This window comes from Pararge aegeria, chromosome 20 (assembly GCF_905163445.1).
Source record: "Pararge aegeria chromosome 20, ilParAegt1.1, whole genome shotgun sequence".
NCBI classification, from domain to species: Eukaryota; Metazoa; Arthropoda; class Insecta; order Lepidoptera; family Nymphalidae; genus Pararge; species Pararge aegeria.
Window position 1 is genome coordinate 6,852,876 of NC_053199.1, and position 27,048 is coordinate 6,879,923.

At 35.8% G+C, this 27,048-nt stretch overlaps 1 protein-coding gene across 6 annotated transcripts in view; it reads right to left on the reverse strand.

The window, feature by feature from the left end:
* The window catches only part of LOC120632615 (probable phospholipid-transporting ATPase IM), an 84,909-nt gene extending 58,052 nt beyond the window's left edge, over positions 1-26,857 (reverse strand). The window contains exons 1-2 of one of the 6 annotated variants that reach the window (XM_039902549.1): positions 26,572-26,857; positions 16,529-16,594 (exon numbers count right to left, since the gene is read on the reverse strand). The gene's annotated coding sequence lies outside the window, so the exon portion shown is untranslated. Of the gene's footprint in view, positions 1-6,044; positions 6,120-7,435; positions 7,624-16,528; positions 16,595-26,489 lie in introns of those variants that run through there. The other 5 variants (XM_039902550.1, XM_039902554.1, XM_039902553.1 and 2 more) reach the window with 5 other exon arrangements.
* Positions 26,858-27,048: the final 191 nt, after the last annotated feature.

The following is a 27,048-nucleotide window of genomic DNA, read 5'->3' on the forward strand; positions in this document are numbered from 1 at the left end:
GACGGTTTGAATAATTTAAAAGCGTAACAATGATTCCTTACTTCTGAACAACTTTGGAATTATTAAGATCATAAACAATTTGTAAACAAATGTACCTACAGCGCGATTTTCAGTGACATATATAGTTATAAGGATAAGATGTAGGTCTTATTTAATCGATAACAAGGTCACTTGATCAACGTTCTGCACTTGGCCAGCGTGGTGAACTACGGCCCGTACCCTTCTCATTCTTAGAGGATACCTGTGACCTTTAATGAATTCGTAATGACTTTGACCGTAAACATAAGATTTTTTCGATCTAAAAAATAAAAAGCAGGTGGTGGCAGGTATAAAAATATGTTAATATTCGCTAAACCGTTTGCTTTGACTCGTGTATATTTGTTAATGTACGGTGTATGTATTAATAATATTGACAGTAGAGCCAGTTATTGCATTCATGCAACTATTTTCTTCTTGATAGTAGGCAGTTACTTAGTAACGATTTGCATTAATTCAAGTAGGTATAATATTTTACCTATATTACAGTAGGTACTGGCGATGCACTAAAATGTAAACATCACATCATACATACCTACCTACTATCAATGTTATGCCACTTAATGTCTGATTAAGTTTTACACCTTCGCAAACGTTACTAACATAGTTTTATGTGACGCTTTACAGCGCTAATGTAATGAGACTGTTTAATCCAAACCATGATTTAATTGCCAGCTTATTTGCTCATTGCTGCGATTTACCTGGATATAATAAGTTTTAAGTATTAAGATTGGACACTTAAAGTGTTAACAATAACAATTGTTCTATTAGAATAGCTGTAAATAAGAAGAGTAGATAGATACTGCTCGCTCAGTTAGAGCTCACTCGATTTTAATTTTGCGTGTGATTTCTTTCAATCAATAATGAGAGTACCTATACAGTAAATAACCAAATGTACCTTTTTTAAGCCTGTGAAGTATTATATCGGTTTTTATTTACGGTTACGGTTCATACGGTTTTTTTGGACGGCCGATTAGCGCAGTTTGCAGCTACCCTGCTTTTTTAATCAAAGGCTGTGGGTTCGATTCCCACAACTGGAAAATGTTTGTGTGATGAGCATGAATTTTTTTCCGTGTCTGGGTGTTTATATGTATATTATAATTATTTATGTATATTATTCATAAAAATATTCATCAGTCATCTCAGTACCAATAACACAAGCTACGCTTACTTTGGGGCTAGATGGCGATGTGTGCTCTGTCGTAGTATATAAATTTACACCATGTATATATATTCTTTCATGTATCGTACACCTGGAAAGGAAAACCTATGCCACTGTCATTCAAATACTTTGTTATAGAAACGTGATAGTCTAATTTACATACGTAGGATACCTAGGTACTGGAAAATAACAACGTAAACCAACTGATACGGAAGGGAACAAGAAGCCTCTGTTAATCGCTGACATCATGCAATCAGAATATTCGAGGAATAAGAGTGAGGATTTTTTACGGTTGTTTAATATTTCTAGTATTAACTTTTTGAGTATATGTACGAAAGCATCTATACCATTTTATTGTTAACTATTCGTGTAGACTACGGAGTAGGGAACTTAATGGAATATAACGGAGAACGGGTAGCAGTGCCCTTTGTGCGAACTACTGCGAACACCAATTCGTCTGCCCAGCGCAGTGATTATCATCATACCCTCCCGTAAGCCTTTAGTCCAACAGTGGACTGTTATGCTATTCATAATAATTACAGAGTAGTTAGGGAAAAGAATATATTATTCCTTACTTCAAAGTGGTCTCCTTCCAAATTATAAGCTGCTCTAGAAGTAATAGCAGCATATCACTCTTATTATAGACTAGTGGTGCTCCAAGATTGATTCTCTACCAGAATTTCAGGTCCTTAAGCAAACTGATTATATTTTGTAAATAAAATAAATATACTTGTAAATAGGATGAATGACCAGATGAGATTTGGTTAGTTCCTCTAATCATTACATGCTAAGTACTCGTATAATACATAACAAGTATCTACTTGACCTTGTTAGCATCGAGTCCTTGTTTATTGTGTCCATTGTATGTAGCCATTATTACAGAATCTGAATAAGTAAAACACGCAAGCAAATACTTCCATTGGACGCCATAACTAGGCCATTATATAAATACATACCTATACATACATAAATAAATAAATGCATATATCTAGCATTTTAGCTCTACTTCATCATCATCATCATAATTTGATTGACATTATTTGGAAGTCAGCAAAATTGTGGAATAGTCTTCCTTCTGAAATTCTTCGTGCTAAATCCCGCTCTCCGTTCCGTTCTGCTCAATCTAGAGATTGCTTTAGCAATACGACCGCCTTTGCACACAACTTTTCTTAGCAATTGTTCTACAATAGTTTTCAAGTTAGTGATATTATTACCCGAGACCACGTCGGTTTACGACACTCTCAGAGGCACGCACGAAATTTACATTGTGCACACATACAACGAAAATTTTCTTCTAACGACTTCGGGCTGGACGAGAGAATTTATCTATCAAAAACGTTTGGTCCCACTCAGGAACCGAACCCCGAACTCGTTTATCGCAAACGATGGTCGTCGCACGAAGTCCACTAGATCGAAGGAAGGAAGAGGCAGGTTAACCTACTTATTAAACGATGAGTTTATAAACTATTTATGGTAAAGTTAAAAATCCTATAAAATATATACGTGTTTAATAATAAATTCGTTTCATAGAATTTTATATCAGGTTCAGGTTGAATTATGCAGTTATTCTATTGAATTGAGCTCGTACCAACCTTATTATATGCAATCGAATAATTCTTTTGCATTAGATCGTTCAGTTAACACAAAATCCAGTCTAGATATTAAGGTAACGTCTTCATCGTCATCATCCTTATAGCCTTATAAATGTATCAATGGGCCCCGCTCTTTCATAGAAGAGGTACTTGGAGCTTAGTCCCATTACGCTGATCCAATGAGGAGACGTAGTTATTTAAATAGAGAGTAACCGAGAGGATTACAGCAGTTAGTCTGTAGGAGGATGACTGCCACGTTGGTCTAGTGGTTAGAAGTTTTTTTTTGTCTGATCCCTGGGTCAGGCCAATGAATAGTATTGGGTTTTCCTATCAAGAAATTCATAGTACCAGCCCGGAGTTTGAAATTAGATGGTGATTCACTCCCGTGCCTATAAGCTGCGCCTGATTTCTTTTCGCTCGTGTGTGTGTGTGCTCGCTCGAAGCTTACGTCTCACCAGACTATGAGAGAGAGGGAATAGAGAGTTCGCCCGTGTTTGCGCTCTTGTGCACTATTATCTCCCGCGTAGTTCGAAAATCTCTTTTAAGATTGACACAACCGTAGCCGAAATCGGCCAGGGAAATCGTTTAATAGGCATCTTCTAATCTTTTAGATTTTCCATTAGGTAAAATTTTGGTATAGCGCAAGTCTATTTCTAACTTTAAAACACAAACGAACTCTTATAATATTTGGAGTAATAATTACATCATGCAACAAGATCCGACGCAATCAAGCCTTGCCTTGGCAATCACGTCAGAGATTTTTGTACACCATAGTGAGAACATGTGCGAACCCATAGCTTTAGAAGTAGGTAAATGTAAAGTAGGTAAATACAAGGTCATGTGATCACATCACTCCGGATATTTGTACTTTAAGTGGGCACCACAAATGTGATAAAGATTTCAGAAACATGTAGGTGTATAAAATGCAACCTTGATCAGTTAATGAAATCTTTGTTTACCTTACTTGCTGGTATAATTATTATCAGCGTTTTTTTCCTCTTCTTCGTTGACTTATTACAAAAAAGTGTAAGGCATTTCCAAACACTTCTTGCATAGGTAACGGTATTTTATAGTTATTTGGTACTTAAATTAGTGGTAGTTCTAGTAATAAAACCGTCTTACTAACTTATAATAAAAGTATTTTTATACTTCTTCTATCATCTATCCATGAGTAAAATGACCAAACTTGAGCGTCTTCAAAATCTTGCTATTCGGTTCATATTTGGCTTACGCAAATATGATCATGTATCTGAATTTAGACTAAAGCTTAAGTGGCTCCCTATTCGTCGTCGCCGGGATCTGCATGTTCTGTCGCTTCTGTACTGTGTGTTATTTAACCCTAAAACTCCCTCTTACCTAAAGGAGAAATTTAATTTTCTTGGAGTGCAGACAGATATACGTTTTTGTCGTACGCTGACTTTGAGCATGCCGTTTCATAAAACTAAGTTTTATAAGCATTCATTCATTGTTCAAGCTACTGAACTGTGGAATGCACTCCCAATAAGCATACGACAGTCAAGGTCACTAGACATATTCAAAAATGCTGTTAAAGCCCATTATCTTGAACAATAAAGACGACAGTAATTAACTCTTACTCATATTTAAGTATGTTTTAGTATATATTAGTTTATTATTTTTTATATTTATTATTATTAATATTTTATGTGTGTAATCTTGATAAGTATTAGTGTGTAATTGTTCGTAAGTATGTATATAATAATAATACACCCCACCAATCGGTTTCCCTAGGTTTTCCTAATCCTAAGGTTGCCTGGAAGAGATCGCTACTAAGCGATAAGGCCGTCCTTTGTATCCTACTTTTTAAGTTTATTTTTGTTGTGTCCATTGTTTTTTTTTTTACTATTTGTGGTTTACAAATAAAGTGTTTAAATAAATAAATAAATAAATAAAATATAGAACTAAAGTGGACGCAACGAAGGATCTAAATTTTACGAAAATGGTAGAATTCAGGATTTAAGCGGGTAAAATTAACATAAGGCGGGATACCTTTCACCCTAATACGTAAAAGGAAATAATTCAAGGCGATGGTTATCCCTGAATTATTTCCTTTAAAACAAAAAATATAACTGATAAATCTACAGACCCATTTTAGTAAGATATCGTATTTCCATACTCGAAAACTTGCAATACGTAAATTGCTATTATGTAAGATATTTAGTTTAAACATAATATCTAGGACATGTTGTTACCGGTGACCTTGAGGATGACTTAGACATAGAACAAGAGCGTAGAGCTTTGGCGGAGCGCTGCAATATGTTGGTCCACAGGTTTGGCTGTTGTAGCCAGGAACCAAAAGTGAGTTCAGTGAAATGATGGTTTAGGAATGCTGTTGGGCTTACCGCGTTATTGCAGTGCATCTGAAATGTTCGCGGGGGCTCGTACTGCCATATTTTATTACCATCAGAAAAGAAAAAATTAAAAGAGCGCGGGTAAGCAATAACGAAATTCTGAAGACGTTAATAGATAGATTAGACTCTCCTATCTATAAGCTCTATATCATATATATGAGCTATATTATCAACTCTATAACAGCGATATAATACCAGACAGATATTCTAACTTGTAACTATATTGTATATTTTATATTTAATATTAATATCTAGTGTAATTTTTTTATAAAAAATTTGTTTATTACTGTATTCTTATTTATTCTGTTTAATAATAGTGTAAGAAACTGAAATTGGGACATAATTACCAGAATAAAGAATATTGTTTTTATTATTATTATATATTTATAAAAATTGATTAATTCCACTGGGATGGCGGAATTTAATTGAATAAAGAAAGTCGCAATTGGTAGGTATTTTGTTAATTATTTCGTTGAATCTGTAGACTCTTATTGCCGTTCTTCTATTTCAGAATATTAGTATACAACTATTTTTTTTACATTTGAGTGTAAAGTAATTTTTCATTTAATATATTATGGTCACTTTTTTCTGCTCATTCAAAGATAAAGCACACTTTTGAAATAAGATTTGGGTACATAAGCTATCATAAACACCGACTATCAATTCAGGCAGACTATCTATATCATCGTTATTTACGAATCAACAATAAAATAGCAATACTAGGAATATGGGATGTTTGTGTAGTTCACTCTTAACGTGTAAATATCACAGAGTAAACAAGTAAATAATGACTGACTGTTGCATTTTTTTACTACTTCAACAATGGTCAATCGAATAAATGTTACAGAATGAATAAATAGTACATTACACTTTTACTATACATACCTAAAACTATGAGTTAATGCTATAGACTGACTGTTTTTTCCAGAAACGGAATTCCAGGTAATGTGTCCAATGTCTTTTCTACCATTCCATTGTAAATAAATGAAATAGATAAAGAAAATTTCAAGAACATTCAAGAAAATAATTTAAACTTCGGTGCACTATGAAACACCCTCTAATGACTTGAGGATTCGGTGCGGCGGTATTAAATATCGGCGGGCATAAGTGCGTCATTAATGAAAAATATTAAAATAAGTTAGTTCTGCTGTTGCAAAACTTAATTTTTATTGCTATAATTTTTTAAATATAGGCAATATTTAAAAACTTATATAGATAGATATTTTAGACGTATGGATTAAAGGGACTTGCCGATCTAAGCCCGAAAATAGGTACCACACTGGGAAAAATCATCATCGATTACTATGAAGAGTTACTGTGTTATAACACTCTACTCTAATAACGAGGAAAGTATAAATGTAAAAAAACGTAATTCTTTTGTGCCATTATAACTGAAATCCGCGGATACTATTGCTAAATTAAAAAATATGACCTTATAACTCGCCATAAAATTCAAATTTCTTTTTGAAATCGGACTTGTAGATCCAGCAATAAGCGCGTTAAAACTTAAAATTTCTTCAGCTCAAAATATCACGAATACTTTTAGTATATATTATAGATAAATAAAGACGGATAACAACCTAGAGTAAAGAACAATATATATATATTTGTGAACCTGCGACGCTGGCACTACACTACATAAACTAATTACAAGACTCGAGTCTTGAGACTAAACTAGTTGTCAGTCAATTTGCACTCAGCTTTAGTAGATATAACAGGATAAAAACTTTTGCTGCCGGTCAAGGCTAACCACTACTCAAACACACAACACAAGCGCTTTTGTTGGTGGGCAGTGAAAACATGTGTTATTCTTACGCCTGATATTGATAACATCAATCCAAAATAAGGATTCCACAAAGCTTAATATTAGATCTGAAGATTTGGATTTAGATTGATTAATCATTAATTTCAGGCGTTGATCTACGTAACGAGCTAACATCAAACACGTTAAATTTTGTACATCCTAACCTATTGTTTATACATTTTATAAAACCAGTCATTTATACAGTATCATGACTGAAAACTGAAAACTAATTTATACGGTTGCTGTTCAATATTATTTTAGAGGTTCAGAAGTAAAAATATGTAGTAAACATTCGGAAATGATTAAAATTATAAGTCATTGAAAATTGCTCTTCATTTACGTTGTCAAAGGCAATTTAGGCCACGATGAAATAAAAAGGCAATTCAAATTAACAGTTTAACCGCGTTTGCATTAAATTATCTGCAAACAAACATTAAAAATTGAGGTTAACCTTAAATAAATTTTAACTCACATAATGACAATATATCATTAAATCCGAGGAAAGTTGTCACATTCACTTTAACAATATCGTAGATGATTATAAAAGTCACTTTCGAGGCACTTAAGGTGATTGGAAAAATCTGTTCTTTTATGTGTACGTGCACGTATTTATTTAATGAATTTCACGATCTTCGTACGAGCGTGCTGCCCGCGACGGTGTTCCAGACGCACTGTTTTGATAGCGTAGTGTATTTTAGCGTAGCACGTAACAGCGAACCCCAAGGTGAGTGGGTGTTGTATAGCTCGCGGCTGGCGCACGTTTCCACTTCGATATAAAGCTTCGGTTAACCTCTTCAAATTTCTGCATTTGAATTCGGTTAAATTTAAGGCAGACTGCCGAAAATTGACGGAGGTTCACAATTCGGTGCAGTTTTTTATGTTTGTCGCTAGTTAATTTGACTATTCTTATATTTGCCATTCCTATGACTACTGTTATATTAGTACCTAGGATTGGCAAATATTCTACTCGTCCAAATATTTACTCCTAAGACCAAGGATTAGGAAGTATGTACTACTCGGATTTCATAATTGGAAATTAACACCCAATTTTCGCAATCATGCGAGATATTTTCAGAGACATCAGTATGTATAATATATAGAATCCTAACTAACGGAGAATCATTGTCAATAAGTGTAGAAGTCTTATAAAGTATAACAAAAAAAACATAAATTTCATTAGTTTGTATACATATAAAGAAACTTATCTCAATTATCTTATAACCATGCAAAACTTTCAGAATTACCTGACTAATATTACAAAAAATGCGTAAGTGAATTTGTTGGTTTCGAAAAATAAGTTAAAGCATAGTCAAATGATTCGTTATTCAAATACGTCTAGGCCTATATACAAGGCACTTTTGACGCGTACATAAAAATGGCCAAAGCAATAGAGATCAAGGTGATATCTGCATTAGCTTTGAGGGCTCCCAAACGAAGAAGCCCACAAATAAACTAAAATTATATAAGGAGCACCCTAGATGGTGCAATAATTCATACACACAATTTCGTATCGTTTACAATGTTTTATCAGTACTTTTTTACAGTTAGAAGGAGAAGAAGCGAGTCGACACGCGACTAGTAGGTACACGCTGGCAAATGTATTCGTAAATAGTTTCATCCATTATTTTTTTAATTTTAAAAGTCACGAGACATGTTATAGTCGGCGATATCTCACGTTCCGGACATAAAGCTTGTACGTAACAAAACTAGATATCCTTAACATACTTTCGAATTAACTTGTCACCAAATTGTCTTGGTTTTTATGTAATTTTATTAAATTGCATCACATAAAATTTTAAAACTTTGCATTATATAATTTCCCCGCAATATTATATAAACGAACGAGGAGTTGTTATGTTTTGTGATTCTGTATTTAAATTAAAATTAATAATTAGCCTGGTAGTTCATAATTCGGCCTTATTTTCGGGGGTAACGAGTTAGATCCCCGACACGGCATCTTCAGTCTCACCTCTAATTTTTTTTTGTCTAAGGTTTGTACGTTTTGATTTAAGCATTGAATTATCACTTGCTTAAGCGGTGAAGGAAAACATAGTGAAGAATCCTGCATGCCTTCTCCATAATGTTCTCAAAGCCATGTCTGGTCTACCAATTCGCACTTGGCCATGGGCCAGGTCCTACAACGTTTCTCATTCTGAGAGGAGTCTTCTGTGATGAGGAAGTGAAGAGAAAGATTTAAAGGTTTGTTTGACTTCTTTTTAGTTTTAAGAGATTTATGAGATTGAAAGATTGCCTTCTTGGATAGCATGTCTTTAGGACCAAAAGTCCATAATAATATCATTGTTATCCTCTTCAGCGTATAATATTCCCACTGTGGGACACATGCCTCCTCTCTCTTAGGAAATAGGTATTTAGAGTATATACCGGGCGGCGACATAGTTGTCGACCTAAAAAATAAAAACAGCTGATGCTAGCAGAGGTTATAACTGTACAGGACAATCTTTAAGTTTCTTCGCTTTGTCGTTTTGTCTGTCTTTATCATCGAACCGCAAAAACGGATGGATGGATTTGAATACGGTTTTTTACATTGCGTACCTTATGGTATTAAAATATCTTAATATACCTTTAAATCAAACATTCAAATGCAATCAGCGTTGCATTCCGTTCATCAAAGTCGTGCGTTTTTTCGGCAATAAAGTAGTCTATGCCACCATCGTGATCGATGGACAAACCAACAAATACACTGACACATTGATATATTATATTAGTTACTTTTTTTTTACCAACAACAAGTTAGCCTTTGACTACATATATTATTAAACCCTAATCGGTTCAACACGACATCGTACCGGAACACTATATCGCTTGACGGTACGTCGTTGTCAGTAACCCAAAGCCTCCTACCAGACAAGAGATTTCCAAAAAGCCCTTTCCGGGGATCGAACCCGGGACCCAATCTGCTTAAAACCGCAGAGCCCTGCGCTGCGCCAGGGAGGTTGCCAAAGAGTATAAGGATATTGGTTTTCCTGTCGAAGTGCCAATCGTATGGGTGTATTTAATATAGATATAGCATACATGTATGACTGGTCTTTATCGCTAAGAAAATGATAGGCATATTTCAAGGTAAACACTCTAGTGTTTTCTCAGTATTACTAGCGGTTACCCGCGACTGTTATGAGTACGATTCGCAATACAAACTTTTATACCTTACTTATGTAGTATGGCCCTTAAGGAAAAAAAACGCTTTTGGAGATGTTTTAAATCACTACAATTCAATAATGAATGAGACGGGGGATAAGATTGTATTAAAATCAAATATTTTAATACAATCTTTTCTCCCGTCTCATCTCTTCAGGGTCGATTTTAGAGAAACCCTCCGGATAACCAATACTTTAAAAGGAACCTACACTCTAAATTTAAAAATATAATTTACCAAACTTTGAACAGAGCAAACTAAAGCAGTCTTTCAAACCCATTTAACTTAAAATGTAAGACTGTAGCCGCACCACCACTAGAATTATTTTAATACAATGTACAAATTGTTATTCTGCTATAACTTATAAATGCCATATTTACTTAATTTTCACATTTAATAAAAAACTGTTAATGTAATTGTATCACATTGCAAACATACACTTCAATTTCATGTATGAATGTATAGATATTATTCAATGGAAACAATGACCATTCACAGTATGAATACTAATAACGCCCCAATAAATTATTTCAAGATAAGACTGCGGACCTTGTTAATTTTACCGCCAGAGAACTGTACTACAAAGTACTTATTACGTACAGTTGTGTGTGAATCATCCCTAAATCTTCCACCAATTGGAATGATGAAATCTGACGACGCGCAGTGGAGAACTCCATGGTTCATAGGAGTTAGAGGGAGTCCCAGGGTTTGACTTCAGGCGGGGGCAATTTGGGAATTCATTATTTCTGAATATTCTCTGGTCTGGTATTTGTGACGACGTCCCTAGAGTAGCGGTGAGCGGTTTGAAGTTGGGGGTCCAGGGTTACCACGACGGGCACAAATTGCGGATTTATAATTTCTGCGAGGGTTTGAAGCTAGTTGACGATAAAGAACTGCCGCCCATTACTGCGGGGTAGCTACTTGTAGAAGTAAAAACAAACCTTGTGAGTTTTCTCAATGTCGTAGTGTGTTTCTCAAAAGTGCGAAGTGAAAATAGTACTAATAGCGTAGTAAGCTATTTAAGGAAATCGATTTCCGCTGCGGTGACGACATCATGCCCGTGGCGATCAGTGCAGTATTCGTACAGGTGCACTTGAGGTACGCACAGAGTGGGTGAGCAGGTCTCTTGCGCAATAACACTATCTGACCTTAACTTGATCGTCCCATGATCTATTGATCGTTACAGTAATGTTGTAAAGTGGGTAAATAATTAAACTTTTCATAACTATTACTTTTATGTGTGCCAGATATATTTTTAAATTGATTACCACATTACAAATGTGGTATTATTTCTTATTTAATTTATAGAAAAGTTAATGTTACACAATCAAATTATATTTGATTCACAGCGAATGTCCATTAGATTGTTGTGTGGTGGGTTTTTGATATGAATACGAGTGCAAACGCGACTTCAACGATGCACAAATTTTAACGTCTTTGCGTGTTTCCGTGTGCCCATGTTTTAAACAAATTATCTACAAAGAACTTATCAATTTATATGGACAGTTGCGCACATTCTACTTCGGTATGTACGTTCATCGCAACAATACAAACATAATTTTAATATTCCTCTCTACTTTTCTCCGTCCATCCTATATTCACATTATAAGATACGGCCCTAAAAAATACATATTTCGTACTTATTTGTAACGATGAGTAAACCTAGATGTCAATATAAAGATATAACAATATGATTTCCATAATTTTTGTGATGCCTACACTAGACACGCTAAACATTATTACGTGAAACCGTAGATATGGAACACAACTTAATAAGATAATGTAATGGAAAAGGTTGCGTCACTTGTTCATTATTTTATGTTTAGCATACGTAACATGACTACAAGCTCGCAGTGTACCTACCTAGGTAAGCTTTTAAGCTGGAGATCGACCAACAATGCCATCAGGCAAATACAGTCCTTGCTGTAAGTTTATTTTCTTGAAATATTTTACCATGTGGGCTCATGTACCACATATTATGAAATTCTTCTCCTTTTCGCACCTGAAGGTGAAATTTCTGAAGATTGGCTGACATTTCCACATAGGATAAAAAACAAAGTTGCAATTATATAGTCTTTCACCAGAATTAATAGTTGCAACTTTATAAAAAATCTGCAAGCCATGCAAGATGCGTTTATATTAAGTTTCTCCTTATATATGGATTCAGTATAAATATTCAAAAAAGTATTCGTGAGGATGAAAGACTCCACTGTTGAACTGTTTTTAGTAATATTTCCGTCTCGGTGGTTTCATACGAGGTTTAAATTTTTTGCGGATTGACAACAAAATAAATACGAAGTTTTTTAAATGGTGCCAGCAGCATTTGACAAGAGCCTGCAATCACTCAAACTCGTACTTATCACTGCGTTGCCAGAGTAGCTATTCAATTATCCGTGATGACGAAGTAAATCATGATTCTTTTTAAGTACTATTTAATACCTTTTCTGTGACGTTATGCGAATACTACTGACTATAGTGAGATGTAAAACTCAAAGTTATAAGAAACCTATTAATTCTTAGAAGAATGAGAAGATCACACGACAGTTTGAGCAGATAATAAATATTTGGGTACTGACTTTATGTGAAACGCTAAGAAACGTAAGCAAGTCTTAGACAATTTATTATAAACACTGTCGCGACCGTGACTTCATTCTCTTTAGTGTGCTCCTAAACAATTTGAGCACTCTGAGATGATTAACACTTTTACGACTTACACCTCTTTTAACTAACTCTTTGGCGCAGTGAGTAAGTGCTCGGTTGCTCGGTTGGGAATTGATATTTATACCCAGACGTAACGGAAACGGCGTTCCCTTACTTCGTTTGACTTTGATTGTGGATTTTCTTGTTACTGTGTTCTTAAATACGTACAACGATTTGAACTACAATTACTCATGCTTAAAAATGTTTTATGGCTGTAGCCTACGAAGGCAGTGATGTCACGGTGTTTTTTTGTTTAACAATTTTTCAAAATAACTTATTAGTACCTACTGGAGCGATTTTTATGCGGTTTTCGGAAATAATTTCGGAATTACTTACTGGTATTATCTTACACATATAATGTACAACCTGTTTTACTTAGTTACCAATTTCCTGAAATACTACAGACACTATTAATACAGGATTATGATGAAATTTCAAAACGTTACCAGTATATAAAGTGGGTAAATAATTAAACTTATGATAACTATAAAATTGATATGTGCCAGATATTTGACTAAATTTATTAGCATCTTTACAAATGTACTGATAATTCTAATTTAATTTGTAAATAGTTATCAAGAAATAATCAAAATTATATTTTATTCACAGCTGTTCATTACATTGTGTCGGGGGGTATTTTGATATAAATACGGGTGCATTTCCGATACAATTCTGTCTCAGTGTATGAGACGAAAAGTCTACAGCGTTTATATTTATTCATTGTTCTTAGGTATCTGTTGTCACTTTACCATCAGTATGTATGTCAAACGCTAACTTATCAGCGATTATACAAATTCTGCTTTGATCTAGATTTAATTTACCAAAGTCGATCATATTACAGTATTGTCGTTCTGCCAAAATCCCCTTCATTCCATCTACTACGTAAAAAACGATGGCTGACTCACTGTTATTAATAAACTGCCCTTTTTATTCCATTGGTTTTGTCAACAATCACTTTAAGAATCATCAACCTATAAATGTCCCACAGCTGGGAAAAGACCCTTTCCCTCATAAGAGGGAAAGATTCAGAGGTTGGTAGGCTTTATCGATTATTTGTCGACCTTCTTGGCGCCGTGGTGAGCGTGGTATTATAATTCGGTTATATATAATTTTTGTCCTTCCTGAGATACTAGGAAGTACATACATTTTATATTTATCCTAAAAAAACCTAAGAAACACATAAAAATTTTTGGCCAAACCGGACCTTAATAGAATAGAAGTCTTACGAACCTTAAAATAAATATGCTGTAATACAAGTTGATTTCCAAAAGTGACGTCAATATGTAACACATTTACTTACATGAACCAGGCTAAGTAGGTAACAACGACCCCTTTACACGGTTCCGCCACGCCGTCCTACTTTCAGGAACATTAACGTAGTCCCTGCTACGTGATTGAGAAAGGTGCGGCGCATATACGACTTTGCGATGCGGTCATTCTGTCAATATAGCCTGCCCATTATTCTGAGGGAAAAGGAGGGTAAACGCAAAACGGCCCGCCGCGATAGGGTAATAGGATTTGGTTCACCCATCCATTATAACCCACCTATCAGATTTATGTCCGGTCCGTCAGAGAACTACATTAGCTAAATGAATGAAAACGTACCCGTTGACGTGACCCGAAACGTTATTCATAATCACGCCTACATCACTTTATTCGCAGTTGCGGATCGATAGTTCAGTCGAAGTAGTAATATTTACACCTACCACGTCAAACACCACCTAGTGTATGACGTAAGAAGTCTTAAAGAGACAAGATAACATATAGAAGCCTTCCGTAGCACACATTTGTAACTAAAACCCCTCGCTCATTACAGAACATTACACTTCAACGAATAGGTTTATGTATAAAAAACTTAGCTGAACCTCTTTGAATAACCTCGAAGAATTTTATATTTTAGCGGTGTATAATTTACTGTATCACCTCTTTCTGTCAATCGCCAATTATCGATTATCGACCAAGCAGATGTCACACCTAATGGTTAGCGGAAAACCGTCGTATTATGAAAACTAGCGGACCCACGCGACTTCGTCCGCGAATGAGCAGACTTAAAATATTCGTATGTTGTCGCGGACTGTTTTATAGAAATTTAAAGAAACAACAATTCCGATTATTCCGATATGCTTACACGTTTGGCGTAACGTTTACCGTTCACGCATTGCACGCATCAGAATCTCTCAAAATGGATAGTTTTTGGCCGAGATTCCAATATAAATGAATCCTAGCTAGATCGATTTATCGCCCTCGAAACCCCCGGTATACTAAATTTCAAGAAAATCGATGGAGCCGATTCCGAGATTCCAAATATAAAACAAGAATAAATAAATAAGATAACATTTTCTAAAAATGAATCCTAGCTAAATCGATTTATCGCCCTCGAAACCTAAATTTAAATAAAAATACTAAATTTCATGAAAATAGTTGGAGCCGATTCCGAGATTATAATTATATATATACAAGAATTGCTCGCTTAAAGATATAAGATAAGATTAAGCTTAATTTGCTATACCTACTCCGCGAAAAGCAGGAGAATCTGTGTGGTGTAATTTATAATTTCTTCCTTATACTCCAAACCAAGCCAATCTACGGCAATGTAGGGTACATTGCCGTAGATTTGCTTTGCTAGGCACGTTTCACCCCGAAACTGAAGCCAACATCTCCTGAGGATACTCCGGTTTCTATGCAATAATTAAAAACCGTGGTCTTTAAACTGAGCAACACTATGCATCAGGGAATGCATGGCACACGTCTTACAAAGTTCCGCCGTGTGTTCACCAACCAAGCGTAGGTGCTAAGCCTCACGTGCCTGTAATGATTCCAGCAACAACGCTCTTCAGACCGGAACACAGCAATGCTGCTTGACGGAAAGTATAAAAAAGGCTGTAGTGCTTCCCCGGACGATCTCTGGACTAGTATATCACAAAAAGTCAACTACTACTGAAAATTACGCCTACAACCGAAACTAAATCGCTGCTTACCATCAAATGGGATCGCAGGGCAATTTGAGATTGTCATCGTAATTTTGGTTTTTTGAAGTTATTGCTTCTTTATATATATACTACGACAATACACACGTTGCCATCTAACCCCAAAGTAAGCGTAGCTTGATTTATGAGCACTAAGATGCTGAATATTTTTATAAATAATATACGTAAATGCTTATAATATACATATAGACACCCAGACACTGAAAAACATTCATGTTCATCACACAAACATTTACCAGTCGTAGGAATCGAACCCACGGCCTTGGACTCAGAGAGCAGGGTCGCTGCCCAATGCGCCAATCGGCCGTCTTTATTCTTTTTCTTTATTTTATTTTTATTTTATATTTACATATTACGTTTATTTATTTAAATTATCTATGTATTTGTATACAATATACATTTTTGGTATTTATGTATACCTATATTAAAACACTCTTGGCACTATCCCGTTCTTTTGCTGTCCTTTACAAAGGTTGCCTGTAAGAGATTGCTTGCAGCAATAAGGTCGCCTTTGCATGTCTACATTATTTACTGTATACTCCTTAATGTTTCTTTTCCTGTGTGCTTACATGCAATAAAGTGTTTCTTCTTTTTCTTTTGGCGCGTTGGGGAAAAATGATGAGACTAAGTTGTTACGACGCACTTTCCTAGAAGATGCCTATTCATTCTTATATACTTAATACCTACTACTCGTTGCCTATTGGATGTCGTGTAAAGTACTCACCCAAGGCTGCTATGCAAATTGGCGAGTGGTCGTCGAACTGCGCTGTAGCGCTTCCATTGTGATTACCTGAAAAGTAAAAGATTGCTTTAGAAAGGAAAATTAATTAATTCTGGTGACCCGGCTTTTGACCGCAATTCCATTTGCGTGCGCTCCATACTTGGTCCCTTTTTAACAGAGATTGGTAAAAAGTTAACGTAACCGTGAGTTGAATAGAAATAATAAATTAGATTACATGTTTAACCGCGTTAGGAATGGTGCATACGCGAAATCTCAATTTTTTCGCTACTTCATATTTCTGTCAAAATAGAACCGATTTCTCTTTTTCTCTATTACAGTAGTATCATCATCATAATCAACCCATTTCCGGTCCACTGCAGGGCATGGGTCTCCTCTCAGAATGAGAAGGGTTCAGTCCGTAGTCTACCACGCTGGCCAACTGCGGATGGGTAGACTTCACACGCCGTTGAAAACATTATTGAGAACTCTGAGGCATGCAGCTTTCCGCACGGTCTTTTCCTTCACCGTTTGAAGCGAGTGGTATTTAAAATGTTTAAATTAAAAAAAGCTCCGAAAAGTTAGTGGTGCATGGCGGGGATCGAACTCGGTCGTCGCGAAAGAAAAGCCGAAGCCTTATCCACTAGGCTATCGCCGCTTCTTTTACCTACAAAATTCAAAAAAATTTAAAATTCAAAATTAATTTATTTCAAGTAGGCCTAATTAATAAGCACTTGAAACATCAAGTCTGTTTGTAGTGACTCTACCACCGGTTCCTAAGGCAGATTCCACTGAGAAGAGCCGGCAAGAAACTCAGCAGATTGCTCTTGTCCAACATCATTTTAAAGTTTAACAATCTTTAGAATTTTTCTGTTTTGTGAGAGATGAGAGCGGAGTGGCCTGCTTCCAAGCATCCTTGTCGTTTAGGAATTCATCAATCGTGTAATAACCACGATTTATTAAATGAGTTTTAACTACTATGCTATCACCGCAGCCCTTACCTATTAAGCAATCGCCGCTTGGCTATTTATGTATAGCAAGCAGGATTCAATTATATAAATTAAAAATGAATTCGGAACCAGCAGTTTTTTTATATAGTGATAATAGACGGTTCAAGGAGATGGCCCATCTGGTGGTAAGTGGAACCCATTTCCTGTAAACAGAGCAACACTTCGTAGGATATACCTACGTCCTGCAAAGTGCTGAACTGTGTCCATCAATCTGAGGCGTAAGTATTAGATCTCATGTGCCTTTAATGTGCCCTTCTGACGGAAGGAAGCTGGACGGCCGATTGGCGCAGTGGGCAGCGACCCTGCTTTCTTAGTCCAAGGCTGTGGGATCGATTTCCACGACTGGACAGTGTTTGTGTGATAAACATGAATGTGTTTCAGTGTCTGGATGTTTATATGTATATTATAAGTATTTATGTATATTATTTATAAAAACATTCATCTTAGTAGTACTAATGAGTTCATAACACAAGCTACGCTTACTTTGGGGCTAGATGGCGATGTGTATATTGTCCTAGTATATTTATTTATTTATTATACATTTATTAAAGGAATAAGCACGGCTTTAGTACTTCCCCGGGTGAGCTCTGACACAAAAAGTTCTACTACTACTACTACTTGACCGTTACTTGAACCTGCATCTCTCCGACATTATATTCGTTAAGTATAAGTGAGATTGTTTTTTAATTTTATTAAATAAAACTGCAAAATCTAGCGATTCGCCATGACAGGTGAAACGCTGAATTCAAAATTATGACGCCAAGTCTATATTAACATAGTTTTTACCGCTTGAACTTCGAAAATATGTATATGCGTATATCAAATATTTTGTGATATCAAACCATCATTGCTATTTAATTTTTTAACAACGCCAAAACCAAGTCCTTGTTCCATAGCCAAAGAATAATGTTAAGTTATGGTAAAAGGACTTATTTAAAGCCCTTTTTGTATATGACGTCACGAGTGCGGCCGGCGAGCGTTTTCGCGCGAAATATTTTTTAAAAATATAATTTTCAATTTATATCAAACAAAACCTTTAATTTCTACAAAGTCTATCATGCCTATTGCGGCGCGAGTGCTTTTCAGGATTCCCATACCATTTTGATTGATGAGATAACGCTGATTTCGGCGGTATAAATCATACCTTCCAATAACTCCCATAACATATTTTGCAAACAAGTTTGTTCAATTTCTAGTTCTTCTGGCATTGATTTAATGGAAAGTAAACAATAAAACCTTCGACAGTAATTACCCTTATTAAAACTGCTTCTATTCCGGGCAGATCACGTCATTGCGATTATTCTGTGTAATAAGATAGACGATCATACCTACTTTTGTCGCTATGACAGCATTAAAATACTAGGCCCCGATTCTGTTTGGCATTGAAGTCTTAACTGCGTACGAAAATTAAATTATTTCGTGTCGTAAATTGTGACACCTCTTCAAATGGCCCTATGGACTGTTTTTAGAGCGTTTTTTTTTCTGTAGTAAAGAATGTATATTAGAACCGTAAGAGATAATCAGAGACCAGGTGGAACTCATTGTATTACATCTGTTTTTTTCGATCCTAAATCTCAAACAGCATTAATTTACATTTTACTACATATCTACATGCATATACTTAAAAACACAAATAATAAACTTGAAATGTCGTAATGTTATTTTTAAAATACTCTCTTAACGTAAAATTCGAATTATAATTTCAAAAACAAGTTTGTATTGACATACTTTAAAACCACATTAATTAGGAAAATTTTAAAATATAATCAACACATTTTCCTTGTAAATATTATATGCGGGACGTTCCATTTCTATAGCATTTCAAAAATGTTTTGATTAAAATTTTTACTTATCTCCGGGAGCGGGCGCATAAACGCATGCGCGTTTGTTAGCTGGGTTAGTTTTAAAATATTTTTTGCGATAAATTATTTCTTACTCTTTTTACTTTGATCTTTTATTTACTAGGTTAAGATAAAGATGTGTTTTCAACATAACCAGGTAATAAAGTACTCATGCGGTGATGATACTATTAAAAAACTTACCTACGCGGGATATTACACGGTAACCACGGTTATTTGTTTGCTTGTTTCTTTTTTTTTTTTTCTTTGTAACACATGTAAAGTTCGGCTCAGCCACTGTCCGAGCTTGCTACCTAAGAAGGAAAAACTGGATACTTTTTATCCCGGAAAAGCACCGGGATTTAAAATTGCCTTCGTTACCGCGGGTAATATAATATGGAGTGCTCATATTTACCGCCGAAAGAAAAGTTTATATAATTTTTATAACACTTTATTTTGTTATCATCGTACTTAAAGTATTTATCCCAGATATACATATCCTACCTATCGTCCGCAAAGTCGTTAAGGCGCGATTAACAGCTGACATAAAAGAATTGGGTCGATCCTCGGCGGGTGCTTTGGGGGTAGATTTGAACAACCCTGCCATGACAGAGATTAGGGTGGGCTAGGGTGTGCCGGTACCGTGAAATGTCGCGCCATTTTAGTTTTGCCGCACAATGACGTCACGGGCCACTCCTGGCATTTCGGCTAAGGCAACAAAGCCGCCCTACCCTCACTCGCCACTGATAACTGAAAAACCTTAATAACTTGAAGCTCTTCGCTTTATTTGCGCACGGCCGCTAGCACTTTTACCTTGGCATTTATAAATAGTGGATTTGGGTTGAGCTAAAAGGCAAATGGTTTTATGCTATGCAAATGTTAATATTATTATTCTGCTCCATCGAAATATGTTCGAATACATATCTATTGGTTGAATTAACATTTTTATTTGTACAATCAATATCAGGTCAACGTTATAAAGCAGTGCTCAAGGAGATGTGACCCACGGGTCGTTGTTGTGGGCGTTGCCCCATAAATGTTAAATAGCCAAGGTAAAATAGCATTCATTAAACGGCTCACGTCACGTTATAGCGTAATTCGGGCGTAGTAAATTTTCGTCGCCTAACTTTATTACGTAATTGTGTAAAACATAAAAATCTGGGTGCATTTTTTTTTGTGTTTGCCTACTGAAGGGATATTCAAAAAAATTACTGTTATTAGTCTCAGTGGATACCAGCCCGGAGTTTAAAAATTTGCGTTGTCCGCCCCCGTGTAATAGAAGACGCGCTAAGCCGTCAGTCCCGGCTAACATCACAAATATGTGATAATAATCGTCAGCACAACAAACCGAATTCGAGCAGCGTTTAGCATAGACCGAGACCTCTTTCTTCTAAGCTATGAGAGTGGAGACTTGTGGGGCATCAATACTGATTCGATATCTTTTACACAATCACACGTAATGAAGATAAAATTTTGATGAATTTGGCATGCCGGTAGATCATATTATTCATCGTTATATGACACGTATTCATATAACCGATTACAGGCCCATTACAGGGCACGTGTTTCTTCTCAAAATAAAAAGGGTTTAGACTGCAATGCACTACTTTACCAATACGCACTTCGTCAGAGTGGTGGAACGCTGGCGAAGTGCGTATTGGTAAACTTACCAATACAGGTAAACAATGGTATACCTTATCTAGATAATTCCTCTATTTGGCGTCGAACTATTAAATCAATCATTATCTGATCATTATACAACTGTATAATAGGTCTTTTTAGATATTTCCAGTCTTGTCGCGCTTGCCCCAGTATGCACTAAGTGGGCGGTCAACCAGCCTTCATATTCCAGTGTGGAATCGGCATTCGAGCTTTTTAGCTTTTTAGCTGACCTTTACGTCCATCTTATCACCGCGCTATGTTCCCCGCGTATTATTGTTAGAGCATCGCTTTGTTGAGCTAGCTAGCTCTGTATGATCATTATAAATTTATAAGTGCTTCCTCATTTCTGATTGGACCATTAAGAGATATTCGGAGCAATATCTCTCTCCATTGCCCGAATCGCCCATCTCTGAATTTTACTAACACGTCCTACTTTAGCAACCCTGTTTCTGACTTCGGAGCCATAAATCATAACTGGCAACACGTACCCACCTTAGACTGCATCATCACTTATCGGCAGGAGATGCAGTCAAGGGCTAACTTGTAGTGGGACAAAAATTTAAAAAAAAAACGTTTGTAAGATGCTAATCAGTTTAAGTGTGGCATCTCTGATCCGGCTTTATGCGACGATTATCTATAAGCCTCTGTGGGATTTTGGCCTAAATTTATGCATTATAATTAATAACGTGCGAAAGAAAGTTCAAGGTTCGCGTTATCCGACATTGATTCTACAGTAAATTATTCAAACATCTACCTAATTGATCCAATCGTGAGAGCCCTTACAGCTGACAGTCACTCAATATGACCCAATACATGAGTCAGAATTTAACGCGAAAACTTTTGTAGGCAGTTTGTTATTCTTACGCAGTTAAGATTATTGATTTGGTCAACCTCCTTCCTACTTTTCATACGATTAATGCGCACGGCTGGGAACAGACATCTCTTATAATAGGAGAGAGGGTTTTTGGGTATACACCCATCACGCTGCACCCATGCTTGCAAAGAAATATATTATAGTTATATTATCTGCTAGTAAATAGAATAAAAGTGTTGGTCTGTAATTCCAAGTTAAGTTTTTTGCTAAATATTTATGTATGAACGAATATGCAAACTTATCATATTGAACAGTTTTGTTTTGTTCGCCCGGCTGTTTGTTCCAGCTATTCGCCAAATTTGCTGGACCTATTCTTCACTGATATCTGCAGACCTCGCAAAGGCAGGAGACAAACATTATATCCTCTGACAAGGGATATAATTAACGTGTCCACCGGCTAAAGAACGGGAACATGGAATAGGAGAAGTTTACCCCTGTTTAATATTACGCATATATTATTTGGATATTGTTTCCACTTGTGCGCCAGTGCTCTGAGAGTTGATAAAGCTGTGGAAGATAATTTTTTATCCTTTCAACGGGGAGATAATTCTCCTGTCCATACAAGACGTGCTGCACGGTTAGCCTTACTGATAGTATAAGGAGTCACTTAGGTAAATTTTACATTAGGAAAATCGGTATAGGGATTATAACGGATGCCATTCTACTTCACAGATCTATTCGGTGCATATTAGACACGAAGACGCGCTTCCCATTTGACGATCAACCAAATACATAACGGATCCTTACGATACCTCGCATTTCCGTGGTAAAAAGGTGAGAGGGTAAAGAATAAAATAGTTCTTCAGCACATTTTCGCAAAAAAATCTCTATAAAACCGTTAAACATCTATCTTTGAAGTTCTGTATAAGTCTCGGTTACTTGGAAAGAGCCACCTGATAAATTGGACCAGTACTCCATGCTCGATTGAAACAAAACTTTGTACAAAGTAAGATGCTGACGTAAGAACTGTTTTACCGTATAGAGTATGCCAAGTTTCTTGCCAGTCGATTATAAAGAGCTGTCCACTGGTTTCCAGTTGAACTACAAAGGCATAATTATTTATTTTGTTTAGTTTTAATTATTTCGTTTGGAAAGTTCAGTATCATCATTTCAACACATCACCCACCCACTGGAGAGAACAAGTCTTCTCCACAATGAAAAGGTGTTAAGGCCATAGTTCACCTTGCTGGCCCAGTGCTGATTGGTGGACCAGTAGTACTGCATATTTAACAATCATTATTTTCACTGAACATCCAAAAATTGGGAGTCATAATGCAGCTCAAAGCAACTAGAATTGCAACACAGGATATTTACCAGTGGAATAGATGAAGTGGGTATGTAAGAGCTAGGACCCAAAGTTAATTGAGCCTCATTCTTTTTTTTTTTTTACTTAAGTTTTTGAGACTTTTGGTAGTTTTATAGAAATAGCTTATCTCTCGAGGGAATATACTCTTTGCATCAAAAGAACTTAGTGGATATCTGACATAAGATAAAGTCCCATTGCCTTTTTGATTTCAGTGTTGTACAAAGTAAGATGCTGACGTAAGAACTGTTTTACCGTATAGAGGATGCCAAGTTTCTTGCCAGTCGATTATAAAGAGCTGTCTACTGGTTTCCAGTTGAACAACAAAGGCATAATTATTTATTTTGTGCTCAAAAAGTAAACAAAGATACGTCAAACACGCGCGTGACTACGGCTAAGATCTATAGAGAAAAAGTACTTTGCTTTGGCGGTGTTTGTGTTAAAACGAGACCGATTTATGTCAGACACATACATAACTTGTCTGGTTTTAACATTTTCTTGAGTCTAAGGTAAGGTCAAGCACGCTTCATTACTCAGCCTGAGTACCTAATGGACACTTGGCTGAAAATCACTCACGCGGATTGTACGCGCTGTTATAATTCCAAGAATTTCTTCGTATGAGTATTGGAGTGAAACAGTTGCAAATTATGCTATGTCATACCAGAATGTTTTTGAATTGAAGTTGGTGCAATAACCAATGGGTTTATCCATTTCGAAGCACATGACTTATGATCATCATTATCAACCCATTGCCCCCCCACTACACTACTTCTCAGAATTAAAAGGTTTTTGGCTGTAGTCCACCATGCTGGCTAAATAGAGACTTTTAGAATCTCCATAGTCTTCTCAAAGGCGTTTCCAGCCTCAATGGAGAACTCTCAGGAATGCCAGTTTTCTAAGGATGATTTCCTTAACCGTTAAAGCAAGTGAGATTCTATTGCTTAAAATGCAAATAGCCCAGAAAAGTTAGAGGTGTTTGGGATTGCACCTCTAACTTTTCTGACTAATCCCCCTGAAAATGGCCCAAGTCCTAACCTACAGGCTTCTTCTTCTTCTTCTTCTGGGCAGTTTCCGCACGTAAGCGCTTCGCTTGTTGTACGTGAAATTTCCCAATGTTGCTCGCTACTCCAGCCATCCAAGCTCGTTCCAGAATCCCAGCATGCCGCCCAGGTTGCTGAGGACTAACCTACAGGCTATCACTTCTACCAAAAAGGGTCACTAACTTGTAATTAAAACTAGTATCCAGAAATAAATAATAAGGAAAATCTGAATATATATAAATCTCCTGTCACAACGTTTGTCCGCGATGGACTCCTAAACTACTTAACCGATTTAAAATTAAATTGGCTCACCGTGAGCGGTCTGGTCCAACTTAAGAGATAGGATAGCTTAGATCTTTAATTATAGTCACAATTTTATTTTATTGCAAATTATTTGTCTATAATTAATTGGCAGTCACATGTTATATATATATACTACTATACTCATTTAAAGCTTAGCGATACTGAATACTTTAAAAACAAAATCAAACGCAGACAAAGTCGCGGGCAACAGCTAGTATTATATATAATATTAAAATATAATATTTACATTTATTTAATGGTTAATTCAGGCTGCCACTATGCTTGTTTGAGTTTGAAGTTTTTGAAGCATACTTTCCTGCTAATGGTGTCAATTATTGTTGCTTTGTGAAAGATGGGCCAACCATAAAACTTACTTTCACATTTATAATACTAGTACTTTTAAGCAGGGCTTGGAAGTGATTTTATTCACTGATAAATATGCATTAGTAGCCTAATGAAAATATTGTTCTTTGTTTTAACCACTCAATGGCTTCAACATTTCCTAAGAAACCAAAATCATACTGAGCAAGATTACATAATGACTAATTACCCTAAATATGGATATGGATATTTATAAATAAGGATAGTTTCTCCCTGCTTAATGAATCACATAAATCCATTGCTCTGTTGCTGCAAATTATAATATGTACAGATTTCCCACAAGCTTTAAAGTTTACTGTTGTTTTTTTGTTTAAAATTAAACCCGGAATTCTCACCATTCAAAATGATGAATATTTATTTGGATTAATCTCTTAATTAAAAGTACAGGACATGTTGTTAACCTATAATTTTAGTTACATATCTACAAATGTTACTCAGAGAAAAGTAGTTTTATTAGTGCTAAAATTACACACCTAAAATCAGGTTGTAACCTAACCAACTTTTAGGTCCTAGGATAATTTGAGAGTATGATTATATGTTATTTTTCAGAGTTTGGAAAGTTCAGTATCATCATTTCAACACATCACCCACCCACTGGAGAGAACAAGTCTTCTCCACAATGAAAAGGTGTTAAGGCCATTGTTCACCTTGCTGGCCCAGTGCTGATTGGTGGACCAGTAGTACTGCATATTTAACAATCATTATTTTCACTGAACATCCAAAAATTGGGAGTCATAATGCAGCTCAAAGCAACTAGAATTGCAACACAGGATATTTACCAGTGGAATAGATGAAGTGGGTATGTAAGAGCTAGGACCCAAAGTTAATTGAGCCTCATTCTTTTTTTTTTTTTTACTTAAGTTTTTGAGACTTTTGGTAGTTTTATAGAAATAGCTAATCTCTCGAGGGAATATACTCTTTGCATCAAAAGAACTTAGTGGATATCTGACATAAGATAAAGTCCCATTGCCTTTTTGATTTCAGTGTTTGATTTTGTAATTAAGTGTTCATTCAAGAAATTTAGGTTAATGGATGCAACCTTATGAAATGGATGGTGGCACTATAACCAGGAAGGGGTATTGCACCCATACCCCTAATTGGTTTTAACTCAGTACTGTAATACTTAATCTGTAGGAATTATAATGCTACTTTGCAATATACTCAATAATGAAGGCTTTTTGACACACATGCCTATTAAAGTGAGATACAGTATAGGGCGGCAAATTATAGATATTATCAACGTTCTCAGCCTATCAATGTTCCACTGCTGGGCTGCATAGGCCTCCTCAGCATACAGAGAATTACAGCTTCACCCAACACACTGCTTCTTAACGGGTTGGCGTGCTGTAATTATTATTTAAAGCTATGGATGTATGTCTAAAAACTGTCGATTACCAGGTTACAACAGGTTGATAGGTACTACTGGCTTTATTTTGGCAAACTAAAAATAGACATACCGTCGTACATACTCAAGTGTGAAGTTTTAGCTGGAACATATACTTTACAAAATTATTATATGATTACGTATACCACTTTTGCGAACAGTGATTTCTTACCCTTTTTAAAAGTGAAAGTAGATCGAAGAGTTGACAACTGTTTATTGAAAATAATGTTATATTGAGATTATACAATACGTACTTTTGTAAACTCCGCACCACACAGAAAATTGTATACACTTCACTAAAATAACTTTTCGGTACACTTGTGATTCACAATAAAGTTACATACAAAACACAAGCACAACTTTTATTTTAGCAACTGAAACTGTCCACAGAGACTGAACAATGCCCATCATCAGTCGTTACAAACCACAGATTGATAAGTAGTTACAAATCTGAACTACAAATGAATAAATAAAACTAAGGAAGAATCTCTGAAGACTATTAGTACCATAGATTTAATATAAATACACATGATAGTGTGTCAGCCAAGTTTTATACTATAGATTGGCGATGAAACAGATGTAGAAAATTATTCTACCGTACCCTAGAGCGAGAATCATACACGAGGATACTATCGGAAACCTCTATGGACCTGTAAGGACCTTGCGTAAGCAGTAATCAAATTAAATCCAGATTATCTTCTTAAATATCCAAGTTTGAAAGTGCTATTTTT